Raw genomic sequence first — 6000 nt, 5'->3', positions numbered from 1 at the left:
TGGGACACTTGCCCTGAGGGCAGGGCAGGAAAAGAATTTCCTGCATGTTATTAGGTGCAATATTGTAGATGCAGAAGTGTAGAGCGAGGGTCGCCACCGTCATGGCCATTCACATGCAGGTTCACACTGAATTCAGACAGGCGGTAAAAAAGCAGTGGAGTCAAAAAATAGTAAGCCATTCCATTATTAAAGTCTCACACCGGCCGACGAGCAAACACACAGGGAAACACTTCCCTTTCACTCAGGACTGCGAAAGCCATTGACACATTTTCTGGTCCCACAACCATGAGAATCTTCTCTGGTTCCTCCTGGAATCAAAGGCCCCTACAAGCCTCAGTAGGGTTCCCACAGACCCTCAGCTCTGGTTTCCCATCTGCACTCTTTCTCTTTCCCTGCCAACATAGCTTCACCTTTTTCAACACTCTGCATTCTCCTCTCACTCTGCAAACATGGCTTCTTTCTGTTTCTTCTCCTTTTTCCCTTTTCTCTTTTCAAAATTTTCTGGTGCGAAAACCTCTGCTCCAGCAAACATTAGCAAAACAATGGCCCTTCCCAAGAAGGAAGGTAATTTGCAATTTCACAGACCACATATACCTGGCGCTGCCCAATGCCCTTTTCTAACAATAAAAGTGAGCACACTAAAAAAATACAGATTTTACAAACTCATTTAACCAACAAAAAGAAACAGTCTAGCCTGACCAGGCGGTGGCGCAGTGGATAGAGTGTTGGACTGGGATGTGGAGAACCCAGGTTTGAGACCCCGAGGTTGCCAACTTGAGCACGGGCTTATCTGGTTTGAACAAAAGCTCACCAGCTTGGAACCAAGGTCGCTGGCCCAAGCCAGGGGTTACTCGGTCTGCTGAAGGCCCACAGTCAAGGCACATATGAGAAAGCAATCAATAAACAACTAAGGTGTCGCAACGAAAAACTGATGATTGATGCTTCTCATTTCTCTCCGTTCCTGTCTGTCCCTATCTGTCCCTCTGTCTGACTCTCTTTCTGTCCCTGTAAAAAAAAAAAAAAAGGCAACAGTCTAGATTAACCCTTTGAGTAGTACAAATGTTCATGTACATCCTTGTTTCTCCTGACTATCCAGAGTAAGATTGTACATGTGTAAGGCAACATTAAAAAAAAGCAAATGTGGCCCTGGCCGGTTGGCTCGGTGGAGCGTAGGCCTGGCGTGCGGGGGACCCGGGTTCGATTCCCGGCCAGGGCACATAGGAGAGGCGCCCATTTGCTTCTCCATCCCCACCTCTCCTTCCTCTCTGTCTCTCTCTTCCCCTCCCGCAGCCAGGGCTCCATTGGAGCAGGGATGGCCCGGGCGCTGGGGATGGTTCCTTGGCCTCTGCCCCAGGCGCTGGAGTGGCTCTGGTCACGGCGGAGTGACGCCCCGGAGGGGCAGAGCGTCCCCCCCTGGTGGGCAGAGCATCGCCCCTGGTGGGCGTGCCGGGTGGATCCCGGTCGGGCGCATGCGAGAGTCTGTCTGACTGTCTCTCCCCGTTTCCAGCTTCAGAACAACAACAAAAAAAGCAAATGTATGTTCTTCTTATTTCCATAAATTGATTATCAAATAAACATAATTTAAATTAATAAAACTGTAACTGAAACTAATTTTATTTTTTGAAGAAAAAAAAACTCACTCTCGGGGTCAGTAAGCATGAAAGAACTCACTACGCAAAGGGTTAAGGTAAGCATTGACTTTTGTTAGAGAAAAATACTTGCCTAGGACATGACTACACGTGAACTGCTTCTAGTTAGAAAATTTTCATTTCAGACCACCCTGTGTGGTTACTCTAGGTCTCCGAGTCTGTAAGGCCACCATGGAAGCTTTACCTGAGCAAGTCAGGTTCAGCATGTGGCCCCTTTTTATCCACAAACTGTTATTTAAGCCAGCTCTGCAAAGTGGAGTAGAAAGTTGCTAGGAAGACCGAAGAAAGAATGGAACCGTTGTGATAAGGTGCCAAGGAACTGCAAAATTGTTAACATTAGTATTTTAAAAGGAAAAGTCAGGCCCCCTTACTCCTCCTTTCTGAGGAACAAAAAAACAAGAAGAGGTTGCAGGGGCAAAGATCATCTAGTCATAGTTTAATTCCTATAGTTCTCTGGAAGGACTGACTCCACTTGCTAGACCAGGGATCAGGAAACTTTTTGGCTGAGAGAGCCATGAATACCACATATTTTAAAATGTAATTCCATGAGAGCCATACAACGACCCGTGTACATTACACATTATCCAATAAAAATTTGGTGTTGTCCCAGAAGAAAGTTGTGATTGGCTCCAGCCACCCACAACCATGAACATGAGCGGTAGGAAATGAATGGATTGTAATACATGAGAATGTTTTATATTTTTAACGTTATTATTATTTTTATTAAAGATTTGTCTGCGAGCCAGATGAAGCCATCAAAAGAGCCATATCTGGCTCATGAGCCATAGGTTCCCAACCCCTGTGCTAGACAGAGCAAAGAAGATAGAACCTATCTGAAAACCTCTTCCTCTTGTATTTTCTTAAAAGCCTTCAGGAAACAATGTTTATGTACCTTAATTAAAAATTCCTTCACTTATCCTCCTGGAGTCATAAGAGTGAGGTATATCTCTAGACGAAGGGATCATGAGCCCCCCTACCCCACCCCCTTGCATGGAAACTTGTATTCTGTAACCTTTTATATGTTTTCTAATAATCATCATTTTGAAATTCTTTGTATGTACAAAACTTGTAAACTAAGCAAGCGGGGATTAGCTTTAGACTGCCTAATAAGCTAACCCCAACACTCTTAGCAAAAGTAACTTCATTTAGCTTCTCTCCTTATCCTAAACTAAACATTTCCCACTATTGTGGTGACAGGGATAGGCTGTAATTCCTAGAAAGTTTGGGAATGTCTTTGTCAGGTATGTAAAACATTCATCACTACTGTGTTATCTTATGGTCCTAATGTATAAGAATGTTTCTTCCTTTTGATAAATCCTATAGGTAAATGTTGTAACAAGACAGTAAAAACTGAATAAGCTTGTTAGAAATGACTTTTGTACCATGCTCCCCTCCTTTTCCCCCCAACCAGTATGTGATTAGGTCTGTAAAACCAGCCTCAGAGCTATATTCAGGCGTTCATGATTTGGGTTTGATGATGCCCTGTGCATGTCCCCGGTTTAATAATAAAACTCCTTCTAAAATTTCTTCTGTAACCTGCCTTGGTGTCTCTGTGGAACTCGCGAATTAAATTACTTTACAACACTGTCACAAAATGCAAAATAAGTAGAAAGATACAGGATCAGTACATTTTCAGCATGTTTATTGTCCCACAGAGCTAGAGTGTCTATGGGGAGAGTAACTGATGGTCTTCCACCTAGTTTTCACCCATTTGGTGTTTTTCACCTTCAGATCACTTTATGCGTAGTCATCCAAATCATCTTCCCAAAACATGGACACCTGCCACATAAAACCTTCAAGGTCCAAAGTCCTGAGCACAGCACCTGTAAGGCCAGTGGCCACCACCATGGCCATGCGATTCTCATTGTATTCAGGCAGACAGTGGAGCCAGAAAATGGTGGGCCATTCTGTTTATTAAAGTCTCCTAAAGGTGGACAAGCTAACGGGCAGGAGAAGACCGCTTCCCTTTCACTGAGGGCTCCCAAGCCCCGACTCCCTCTGGACTCATTCTTCGGACTCTTCCAGACTCACAGGCCCCTACCAGCCTCAGCAGGGCTCCCAAGCCCCTTAGCACTCTCCAGAAAAACAGGCTGGGCAGAACCCCTTCTCAGGCAAAAAATGACCCCTCACCACAATGGGCAGGCAGTCCGCAATTTGCTACCCTGAGGTCAAGTACCCGCAGCCTTTTACCATAAACACGTGGAGCTGCCCCAATACAAGTGAGCAAACCTAAAAAACACTTGTTTACCTAATAGCACCCAAGTCTCTGCCCCACTAACTTCTCCTCTGTGCCTTAGTTTCCTCATCTGTAAAATGCGAATATTACGAGTGTCGGCTTCAGAGATCACTGTGAGGACTAAATAGATGACATACGAAGAACATCTAGCATAGTGCCTCATATATAGTCTGTGCTTAAATATCAGCAACTATTTATTATTATCACTCTCAGTGTGCCATCCCAGTCATTTTGGAGTGTTGAATAAGTCATTTAACAGTGTGGTTCTTGGTAATAAGCAGCAAAAATAGTTGCAATGTCAATAAAACTTCCCCAAATCAAACAAAGTTTGGGAGAGAAAGCAATGAAAATGGGGCCTGGGTAGTAAGTACAATAGCTTGTCGTTTATTTTCCTTTTACTGCCTACCTCAAACAACACACACAGTTAAAATCAATATTTAGTAGGTGTGACTCAAAGGGCCAAAGGACCAAAACACATTTTTTTTTTTATGTCAGCCAATGCTGGCGCTCTGTAAACGACTTTCAGAATTATCTTGGCTAAAGAATGCTTTCAAGCTACTACCTTTAACAGCAATAGTATCCAAGGAGGGCCTTCCTGCTGGGAAAGGGCCAGGTCAGGTGCAGTTTACTGTAGCTTCCTGCTGTTTTAAACATTTATAGAGTGATAAAGATCAAATGTTCTTAGACTTTTTTTTTTGTTTGTTTTCTGGCTTGAAGCAGTCAGCAGAAAATGTTCACAAACCAGGCACTTACTACGTAGTCAAAACCCTATCATAAAACAAAACCACCAAAGGTTATTTGACTCTTAGAAGTTGTCCCGCATTTTTCTCTTATTTTTTCCCTCATCTTCTAAAGCCTTTAGTGATTAAAAAAAAAAATTTCTTCTTCAATGCGTAAAGCATTAAGGGTTAGTTTCAAACATATATATATTTTTCTCATTATAAAAGACAGTGAATGCATGCTTATTATAGATAACAGAAAATACAGAGGAAATAAGGAAGAAACTTGAGAAAACTATTTTCACTACTCAAAATTGTTTCTTTCCTCTTGAAAATATTAGTCATTTCATATTGTTGGGGAGCAGGATAGAATTCTCCGCTCTACCCTTATTTAGTTCTTACGGCTGGACTAGTAATAAAATAAGAAAATTGACGGAAGACTAGATTAGCAGAAGAAAAAAACAATTTAATGTGTGCACGCAGGAGAATCACAAATGATGATATAAAATGAAGCTCAAAGTAATGACTGGCCTAGGACATTTTTATACTTTTTTAGAAAAATAAACAATAAATTTGTAAGACAGAGACAAGACAAAGAAAGTGCTCATTTTAAAGGAATCTAGGCAGGTTTGGGTGTTCGTTGGTGAGTAATCTACACAAAGTTTGGGCGTTACAGGGTTTATTTATACATGCTTTTTCAACTCTAGATTTTATAACTTATGTGATAAGGTTGCCTCTCAGTCCTTCAGGAGCAGGAAAAGCACCTGTTATAGAGATTTATTTCCTGCTTTTGAGGGGATGGAAGAAAGAGAGTTCTTCCTGCTCTTGTTGCCCCTCAGATAATTTTAATTCAAAATAATCAGTACGTCATTGTGGGATATCTTGGGGCAGCCTGCCCTGAGCACCGACAGTGTGCTTATCAGGTGAACTGATAATTTTCAACAAAATGCCGTTGTAAACAACTATAAAGGGAACATTTATTAATAATTTCATTGCACCAACAATAGTTCAGGAGCATTTCTTGTGCCAGTTTGGGCTAATAGAATAAGTTTTTTCCTGGTCTGAGAAAGAATGTGATCTAACATGTACTTATACATTTATAGGTACTGTGTATGTATAAGTGTTGGGGGGAAAAGTTTATAACAGGTTTGCTCACTTATAATTTGCCTAAATTGGTGCGTTAGCATGGGGCAGCACGATTTGTGTGTAGTCTGTGGAAGGCTGAGGGTCCTTGCCTTCAGGGAAGCAGATTGCAAATTGCAGATTGCTTTCCTGTTTGGGAGGGGCTATTGTTTGCTGGAAAAGGGGTTTTTCCCCCCAGACTGTTTTGCTGGAGTGTGCAGACAGAGAGAGAGAGAGAGAGAGAGAGAGAGCTGAGGGGGTTGAAAGCCCTGAG

Source organism: Saccopteryx bilineata, chromosome 5, assembly GCF_036850765.1.
Source record: "Saccopteryx bilineata isolate mSacBil1 chromosome 5, mSacBil1_pri_phased_curated, whole genome shotgun sequence".
Taxonomy (NCBI): domain Eukaryota; kingdom Metazoa; phylum Chordata; class Mammalia; order Chiroptera; family Emballonuridae; genus Saccopteryx; species Saccopteryx bilineata.
The sequence above is the reverse complement of the archived record's forward strand: the minus strand, read 5'-3'. Positions refer to the sequence as shown.